This window comes from Zingiber officinale, chromosome 5A (genome assembly GCF_018446385.1).
Source record: "Zingiber officinale cultivar Zhangliang chromosome 5A, Zo_v1.1, whole genome shotgun sequence".
Taxonomy (NCBI): Eukaryota; Viridiplantae; Streptophyta; class Magnoliopsida; order Zingiberales; family Zingiberaceae; genus Zingiber; species Zingiber officinale.
Genome location: NC_055994.1, coordinates 77,103,809 through 77,114,405, shown reverse-complemented (window position 1 = coordinate 77,114,405; position 10,597 = coordinate 77,103,809). Strand labels below are relative to the sequence as shown.

General features: G+C 36.1%; 1 pseudogene; it reads left to right on the top strand.

The window, feature by feature from the left end:
- Positions 1–218: 218 nt before the first annotated feature.
- LOC121980646 lies at positions 219–7,542 on the top strand (annotated as a pseudogene).
- Positions 7,543–10,597: the final 3,055 nt, after the last annotated feature.

Below are 10,597 nucleotides of genomic sequence, written 5' to 3'. Positions count from 1 at the left end.
AATGAAAGGATAAAACAAATAGAGAAAGAAGGGATGAATGAAAAAAATAAGAGTTTGTGATATATTTATATATTTTTTAATTAAAAAATTTTTGAACATTAAACAACGATTATTAAATTAACTGTTGTTTAACATCTCATTTTCTTCCACGTTCGACGTATTCTTCAACACATCGTGTTATTTTTAATAACAAATATTGAAAAAAATTTACTGATGACGGAGCGGCTCCTCAAACACGAAGCCGCTCCGTCGTTTGAGGACATGGGAGGGAGCGAGCCAGCGAGGTCCGTCCCTGTCACTAGTGGGACCTCCGAACGGAGATGCTCTAATGGTGTATCCATAAGGCGAAAGCAATACGCTCCGCTTCCGGCCACCGACTTTATTATTTTTTAACTTCTTCTTCGTCTTCTTCACTCTGCAATTCTAACATCGAAATGAAGTTCAAGATCGATGATGTGACAGTGTACTTTCCTTACGACTACATCTATCCGTAAGCAGTAGTGGAGCTTAAGCGCGCCTCGATGCCCGGGTCACTGCCTCCTCGAGATGCCCACTAGCACCGGCAAGACCGTCGCCCTACTCTCCTCATCACCAGTTACTGCTTTCGCGCGCCAACGACCATGGTCCGTTGAAACTTATCTACTACACCGAACCATCCCAAAATGGAGAAACCCTCGCCGAGCTCCACCTCTTCATCTCTCACCTTCCCTCCAAGTTCCCTCCCGAAGAACCTATGCATCAACCCCATCGCACTATCTGCAGTGTCCCGTGACTTCGTTGACTCCGCCTGCCGGGCCTCATGGCCAACTGGGTTCGGGCCGCCGCCTCCGAAAACCCTGCCGTGCTCACCACGCCACCTCCTCGTTCAATGCGGTCGTCTTGCTTCTAGCCTGAGTGTACTCGCTCCAAGACCTTCGTGCCGTCGGCAGAGAAAGGGGCGGGTGCCCCTGCTAACATTATATTCAAGGAGATGCACGGCGCAACCAGGAATCTCAACCGCATGGCTCAGGTGATCGATAGGTAATCCATTTTTTTTTTCTTTTATTATCATTTTACTGTCTTTTGAAATTTGAGGTTTTGATGAATTTCATATCGCACTCTTCTTTACTTATGTTCTAAATCCTTTGTTGTTTCTTTGATGCGTCAGCAAACATGTATTACTGATAAATTCGTATGATTCTTGTTTTGTTTTGTTTTTTCAAATTCTTCCTTCATAGCCAGAATGATTTTGTTTTTGATTCTTGCCTTGCTAGTGCTACCTACTTTAATACTGGATAAGTTTTTCATTGCGATAAAGCTTTAAAAGAGAAACAAACATTTATTTTAAGTAATGATTCGTCGTGTTTCTCCATGCATTTTTAAAATGATTATTGCTGAAGATGATGCAAGCCTCATTTGTTGGGAAGGTTTAAGGCAACAGATGCTACCAAACTGCGTGCAGAATACAATAGACTTGTGGGAGGACTAGCACAGAGAGGAAATTTAGCTAGTATGTTTCCTAGCTTACTATTTATATTTGAGATCCATGGGTTTGGATTTGATTTTGGCTATTTGTGACATACACGTCCTTTTTTCCTTTAGTAACTGATGCCTGGCTTGGGAGCCCTGCCCTGCCTGATGACATTTTGAAGGAGGCTGTGCCTGGAAATACAAGGAGAACTGAGCATTTTCTCTCTGTTTTAAGAAGGCTGGTGCAATATCTGAAAGGTCGTTTGGAAACATAAAATGTTGAGACAGAAGGACCTGTTGCCTTTGTTGATTCAGTGAATTACCAGACTGGAATTGATCAGAAAATGCTTAGATTCTGCTATGATCGCTTGCACTCGCTGATGTTTACACTTGAAATAACTGAACAGATGAGTTCCTGCACATTCAGACAGTTTGTGACTTTGCAACACTAATTGGTACATACACGGGGCTTCTCAATAATCATCGAACCCTTTGATGAGCGGATGCCTCATATTCCTGACCCAGTATTGCAGGTGGCTAGTTCTGTCCTTTATTTGGTTTCCTCAACGACTAAATGTTTTTGTGTTATTCACTGGTTGTTCCGTAATTGCAGCTTGGCTGTCATGATGCTTCTATTGCAATAAAGCCCGTCTTTGATCGCTTTCAGTCAGTCATAATTACTTCCGGAAGTCTAACCCCTATTGACCTATATTCTCGTCTTTTGAATTTCAACCCAGTCATAAGTAGATGCTTTACTTGTGTCTTTGACAAGGGATTGCATATGCCCAATGGTTCTAACTCGAGGAAGGTATCACTGGAATATTGTAACATTCTGCTGTGCTGTTGACATGGTTGAATGCAATAATATGGCCATAAGTTAGTCTGCTTACTTTCTCTAAACTGTTCATTATCCTATTATCCTATTTGAAGTTCAATGTTTTTCTCAAAATTTATTATTTACCACACTTCATTGATTTGCTATTCCAGAAAGGGATAAGTTCCACCACTGCATAATTAGTATTGTGTAAATAGTCATGCATAAGAATATCAATTTCACAATCAAGTATCACAAATCTATATATCAATATTACCTTGGTACTCACACAACAAATGTAAAGAACTAAATAATGTTGGATGCGTAAAAGATGGAAATTCAAAGGGTTTTTTTTTTATGATAATGCAATTTAGGAAAGATGAAAAAGATTTTATAAACTATTCAATGAACACTCTACAAAATAAATGGTTTTAGTTCCAGTGGTCAAGTGATGCCCTATTGGCTTGCTCAAGTATCAAAGGAGGTCTCTATTTAAGTGTCTTGACATTTTGCATTGGATTGAGTTTTCTCTGGGGATTCTACATGTATCTAGGCTGGTCCCTCACCTTTGATGTTAGGATTAAGAGGGAATGAGATAATATTAGTAACAGCCTCTATTCCTTCGTCCTCTTTACTAAAAAATCAAAAACAAAAGCAAAAAATGATGTGTTTCCAAATCCAAACTGATTATACAAAATTAATCTTTTTCTATTGAGGACGCTTTCTGTTGAAGATAGTTCTTGCTAAATATTTCATATGCAACATAGTATTGAGAATTGACTGATTTTGATTATAGATCAGTGAGATGCTGATTTGATTTTTCCCATGAAGTTTTGTCCATTTGATTGACTATTATCTTTGAAAATCAATGAAAGGCTGACATAGGGCAACTAAAGCTAAGTTTCAATTGGCAACAATATTCTACAGAGCATTGGTTGAAGAAATGGATTTAGTTTGTTTCTGCAAAAAAGGAAAGAGGATATGAGAAAGAAATGGGAGAGGGAAAGGGGGAAAAGGTGTTGCAATTGAAGAGTTCTCTTCTTTGACATGTGGTCATATGTAGTAGCACGATAGTGTGTAGCTGCTGATGTTTCTGCTTCAGTGGATCTTCAGAAGGAGGTACTATGAAGAAATAAATTTGCTGCTGTGAAGAAAGCGAAAAAAAAGGGAAAAAAAACTCTACTCCAATGTTTACTGATGAGATGTGTGGTAAACAAAGACAAGGGGAGGTGTGTATATGAGAGGATACATAGTCCATTTATAGGCACTTTATAAACATAACTGATAATTTATCAATGACATATTCTATTAAGAAACCATCACTTACAATTAATAAGGCGAAGGGTATAAAGAAAATAATAAGATTGTTTATTGAAATCGAAATAATGATAAACTAACAAAGCTATGTTACATTTAAAACATCAAAGAACAGCAAACTAGATATTGCAAATTTTGAAATGCTATACAAAAGTTCCTACGAAATAGTACAATATAAATATATTAAGATAAGTATATTAATTATTTGTTACATAGCGTATTATGTAGTTTGGTGATCCACTAACTTAGCGGTATGAAGACTGAACAAGTAGATAAAGAAATTATGGTTACTGAAGTCCAGATATACTATGTTAGCTCCTGTATTGCCAGTAACTATCTAATTAGATATTATTGCATTTTTGTCTTATTTCAGATGCACATTTCAGTGTCTGCATTCTTCTTGGTATCTGTACTCCGAACTCAATATTAAGAGTTAATTCATATGCTATTGCAGGGGTAAAGTTGTTGAAGGTATAGATTTTGATCGACACTATGGAAGACTTGGTATCATGTTTGGGTTTCCTTTCCAAGATACGCCTAGCTGGTAATCTTAAGGTTCATTGTCATGTTATCACTAGATATGGACCCTGCCGATCTTGCTTCTCTATTTTGATTTATTTGAATGAGTAAATTCTGAAACACCTTTGCTCAATCATCACCCTCGATGTTTCTGAATTAAAGAGTGATAGTTTGCATTGGTAATATTTCTAATTTGACACTTTGTGTGCTTTACTGAGGCCATTCCTGTTTTCATTATCTTTGCATGGTTTGTTTGTTACCTTAAAGTTGTCTCTACTTGAGAAGATGGGAGCTCAAATAGAAGCAAGGGAGGAGGGTAAGGAATCTTTTCCTTTGACTACTTGGGTGGTAGGATTAAAATTGAAAACAAGGGAACAACTTGGCTCTTTTTTTTTCCTCACCTTTGATTCCTTCCAAAATTGTTGGAAGAGGGGAAAAAGAGTGGAAAACTGTTGGAAACATTAGTTTAATTTTGCATATCTTGGAAATAACAATCAAAGTGTTAAACTTGTCATTTTAACTCATTTTCTCTTCTTTTTTTTTCATCTCCTTTCAAGTAGATAAAACGAAAGGAATCGTTCTTCTCCACTCTCTTTCTTCACCTCTTTCCTCTCCCAACACTCTTCCTTTCTTTCCTCTCTTCCTCCCTTCAATAGACATATTAAATCTAGTGCTGTGAATTTTGTGCCAACAGAAGACTACAATAATCACTGCAGTTATCTCTGAACTGCACACACTAAACCAACGTTTTCAGAGATAACCATCTGTTTCTTTTAAAATATTTAGCCTGTCTTATGCATCAATTCTTTTAGTTGACAAAATGAAAATGCATTATCATTGTCAGAGTCATATTTTTCTTTTAATAAATTGACATAGATGGTTTTTGTGTAAAGGCTGCTGAAAATGACCTTATGTTGTTAAATACTTATTCTTGTCACATACTGCAACACTTGTGGTTCTGTTTTTTTTTGTTTTTTTCAATTACCATTTTTTTTATGGTTATTGGGGAATTCAGATACCTTCCTTTTGTTTTCACCAGAATTTTGCTTGCTAGGTTAGAGTATTTGCGCGAGACATTCCAGATAAAAGAGGATGATTTTCTTGCTTTTGATGCTTTGGTATGTCCAATTTGGTCCTTTTATTCAGGTCTTATACAATTAGCTATTGTACAAGTCATGATTGTGTGGTATGTTTAGTTTGAAAAAGAGGCATGTTGTTGTTATTTGTTTTGAGACAGGCAAGCTGCACAATGTGTTGGCCATATAATTCATTCTAAAGCAGATTATGGGATTATGATATTTGCTGATAAAAGGAAACTTATTTTGTTGACAATTTAATTAAATCATTTATTTTCATTTCTTGAATCCTCAGAGTGGTTTTATCAACAAAAGAAAGTAGAACAATGCAATATAGGTGAGAAAAATGAACATTGAGATGAAAGATAAAACATTTGGGACTAACCAAATAAGAAGAGTTGAAGTCATGCCGATGCTAACTCCATATTTTATCTGCATAACATGGAAAATTAAATAAACATGTAAATCTGTTGCATATTTCATCAGTACACTTTTGCATCTTCCAATAGTTTGTTGTCTACTGGATAAATGCTCTATTGAAATTCTGTTGGTGGATCATCCTCCCAATTTTTAAATATGTTAGCAAGGTATACATCAGTCATCGTAGACAATAATGACTAGCCTAGAAGTCACATTTGGAAGTCAGAAAGCCATTTTTGGAAATAGTGTGTACTAGAGTACCTATAGGTCTGAATCAAAGAATGTTTGGGAAATTTTAAAATCTTTCTCAGGGTATGTCATGAGCGGATCCAATGAGAGAACTTGTTTGATAACCTCATTGGCCATAACCACATGGCTCAAAATGCTCAAGTTGGTAATTCAAAGCCCTTTATATATTTATTGATAATCCACAATTCTCCATGTGATTATGCTGTATTTCTCTTGTTGCAGTATCTTTATGGGAAAAAAAGCTCAAGCCCTTTACTTCTCAACTGCAACTGAAATTACACTAAAGTAATTCATATCTCTCTCGCTTGTAATAATTCTGCTCTCTAATTTGTCATCCCTCAAATGCACAGTTTTGTATTTCTATCTGGTCATTGCCGTCTTGGATGCTTCTGCAGATATAGCCGTCATGAAAAATACTCTAGATTGCCAGGTTGGATACTGTCATATTTACACCCTGCACATCTTAACCTTAGCACTGACACGGACGGCTTTGCACATAGCACAAGAGGTGAGTTTACACTTCCATTCTTCAAGATTTAGTCTTGAAGAATCGAGCCATCTTTGTTACTCTAATTCTAATTTGATCCGAAAGTAAAATTTCTTCCTATTTATAGTACTTGGCTTCTTTTAGCTCCAAAGATCTAACTTTGTTGTCACAACTTTGTCAGTTAACTGTACATAATTCATGAATAAATTGTACTTCTCGAGGTGTTGTTTTTTTTATGCTTTTACATTTTGCAAAAGATGTTTATACTGCCTATTTTGTTTTTTGCATGGTTAAAGTTCCTTCGAAGGATGGCCCAACCTTATGATAGGGTAGGCAGTGGTGCCAAGAAAACTCTCCTAACACAAGAAGACGTGGAAAGAATGCCCACATGATGCCATGGATTTGTTTTAGCTTTTCCAGCTTATATTTTTGTTTGTGCTCGAATGTGGTGGTAAGTCATAGCTGAGGTTATATTAAAAGCGTCGAGGATTAGCAATGAGTGGTGTTCTAATGAAAAATGAAGTACTTGAAAACACGAGTGTGTCCCTTGACTCAATCTTACACGATATTGCCATCATAGACACTTTCTCATCTTTTCCTTTCTCGTAGAGGAAACTAAATGAGTAAATTTTGTTTTTCATTTCCCTTTTACTTTCTATCTGTACCTTCTAATGCATCCTATTTGTTATATATTTTTTTGGAAAAACAACATTAATTGATGAGATATGTTTCCATTGCCATCGTATTTCTTTATGACTGAGTTAACCATCCCTAGTGAAACATTTTAATGGACCTTTTTGTCTTCTCATTTTTGTATGTTATTGTTTCAGACAATGCTTGATGTAATAATGCTGCTTGTTGACAGTCAAAGCGCATATATATTTCCTAGCCCCTGATTTTGCTAGAAGTCTTTTTGTTCTTATTTGTTATGATTTCTGCATCTATTTCCTATTTTCGGTTCTTTTATTGGAAACAGAACATCATTATGATTATTTATTTTCATCTGAGTCTAACCATCATATCATTGTCATGAGGGCAATGGGCTCCTGTTTTTATTGCATATGCAAGTATTATTGTTCTTATTTCCTTTGGTTCTTTCACAAAAAATCCTTGCTTTGCTTAAATTATAAATTATGCCCTAAGTGTAGCTTCATTTGCCTAGCTAAATTGTTTTGTTCAATGCATGTAAGATAATCCTCTATTTTTTAATTAATCAGGTCAGTTCAAACTTGAGATGATCGGTTCGGTCCTATTGAAGTTTTCCATCGGCTGTCAAGACAAATCATGAAGCATTCACGGCAGACGGTTTAAAAGTTCAGGATTCTCTAGTTGTGCGTGTATACCATCATCTAATTTGTTTGATAAACATGAATTGAAAAAAATAATTAAAAAATTATTTCGGGTTTTGAAGGTCTTTTGGCATCAAGACGATCTCCTTCTATTATCGAGTACAAAAAGTGTTCTCTCTATTATGATAATGCGCAAGTATTCTTTCTTTTAGTGGTGTGGTTGAAATTTACATAAACTTTTAAAAAATATGCATCTTTTGATGCATTTTGATTCCATGAATTGCATTTTTGGAGCATTGCTTATTTGCTTAGCTGTGTGATAAACAAACAAACTTTTTTATTCACAAGAGTGTAATTGTTAAAATCAACAAGACAAATATAGATGGTCTGAGTTGTTTCTATGTAGGAAAAGGGTCCGACCAACATTCTCATGGGTGTTAATTTGTACACTTACTTTTGTGAACTTTTCTAGTTGTTGTCTAACAAAAGAATTTATTGATCACTTGGAAGGAAAGGAATTGTTAAAATGATTCAAGATTTTCATGAAGAAACAATTAAATATTATTATCATGTGACTTAGAGGTCCTAGATCCCGTACGTGCTTTGTTAATCTATCCACTAAATTTTGTATCACAATGTTACTTTTTGGGGATGAATTAGTTTTACATTTTTGTAATTAATTTTTTTATAAAGTGATTTTAGAATTTTTTTTATGGTATCATTCAATTGGAAAAAACCAATTAGGGAATTGCTATATTGTAGCAAAATTTCCCTTCACAACTTGAGCCGTAATTAATTTATTGGCAAATTAATAGAGAAATTCATATTTTTTTATTGAGTAAATTTGTTTTTAGATAAATTAGTCAAATTTATAATTTTATATGAAATATATTTGTTGGTGTTTCAATTTGAATTTTTAAATATTAACTTAAATTTGAAAGCAAAAAAAAAAAAAAAAATCTTGACTCCCATTGTACTCTGGTCAAGCTTCAACCAAACCAAAAGGAACTAGGAATACAACTACATAGAATGAGAAAAAATTTAGTTCTTTATCAATGTTTTAATATATGAGTCGAGCCGAATCAGCAGATAAATTGTACTGAAACGGTTGATTAGGTTCAAATTATACTGAACTTGTGACTAAATATTACTATCATTTTAGTTAATTACAATTTTTTTCAGTTTCTATTGTTATTACTATCTTAAAGCCTTGTTTACTTTGGTTAATTTTTTCAGTTTCTATTAAAAGATATCATCAATGGACTAATGCCTTCCAAACTGCTCAATGACTTACTGTTTATGGTTAACAAAATGAGTTATAAATGGGTTTATCTAGTGACCCAAACACGAGCAATAACAAAATAACCACCATCTTTTTTTCTCTTTATTCTTGTTGTAGGCTAGAACCTTCGTTAAACTAGAAATGATTTGCTAAAGGGTTAGTTCTTGTTTATTTCATATCGAGCTTCTCCAGCATGCATTCAGCATACACATTTTTTCTAAGCTAAACAGAGATTGGAAAACCATGTCACTGCAAACTATCCAAGAGGATGAGATCATCATATCCTCTGTTTCAAAACAGTGTTTATTTTATTTTTACTTTTTATAATTCGAATGTAGGCAACGGAATTATTTGATCTAAAACGTTGTAAATTTAGATGTAATATAAGATGTAAATCATCAGAGAATAACAGTTGGGTCGAGGGATGTGGGTGGAGGGCCTAGATGTCAAAATTAATAGGCTCCCTCAAGAATTTTTCCATCTGCTTGGCCCTGATCAAAGAGTTTATCAACATGTTGTTGGATATTGGGGCTTTAAATGGACCAAAATGATTTAGAGGAAGGAAGCCATCAATTGTTGAAAGTCGTAATTGACTTCAAAATTGAAATCTACGATTCGCGTAGATAGATTTAGACTATTAATTTGCTCAAAACCGATTAAGGGTGAATGAGAAATTAATGTTTAAAGTCAACCCAAATAACATTTGTTATTCATTAATAAAGTGGATAGGAGAATAGTCCCACATCGGAAATTCTCGATGTGTATTCTTTATTTATTAATGAAGATGTGTTAATGGAGTTAACACAAAAAAATAAAAGGACAGGTGACCCCTTAGCCCAGGGCAAGCAGGTGCTCGCACCTGTGAGCCCGCCACCCGCCACGTGCGCACGTGCGCAATGGGCGCTTTGTAGGCGCACTTTGCACTTCGCACGTACGATGTGCCTGCGTGGCACTCGGGTGACGTGTCAGGCTCTTACCTGACGTGGCAGTGCCTATGCGGCATCCTCATGGGCAAAGGGAGATGACTGGACAGTTGACTTAGGGAATGGATGGCTACCGTTGATCAACGTTGATCAAATAGATATGATGGATCGCTTGTGATGCGATCTAGAGCGTTGGATCTCAAAGAGTAACGATCTGACGGCCTGGGATGAGGCTTGATCTGAAGCATCGAATCAATGGATCCAGATCCGATGGCTGATGACAATAGGCGGGATCTGAGGGTCGCAACTCCTCAGATCTGATGGATGAGATTGAAGTGGGCTTGGTGAAGGGTTACAACCCTTCAGAATAGATGATCTAGATCGATCCAGCCCAAGGAACACATCCACTCACCCAAAGGACACTCAACCTCTTCGTTCAGTATAAATAGAACCCTCCAGAGTATGGAATACTCACTCAATCTTCTCTTCTCTTCCTCAAGCATTCATCTCATCTTATGCATTCAAGAGTCCAAGAAGTCTTCTAAAAGGTTCGCTGGTCTCGGAAGTCGGAGTGCTACGATTCCGAGACGAACGAAGTCTTCTAAAAGGTTCGCTGGTCTCGGAAGTCGGAGTGCTACGATTCCGAGACGTTCGTCGTCGTTGTAACTTGGGAACGAATTGCAACAATCCGTTAAGCACCGTAGCGGAGCAATATCGTTTACGGAGATAGTGTCGAACACTAGCCTCGACGATCAGTTTGCATACTCCAGAA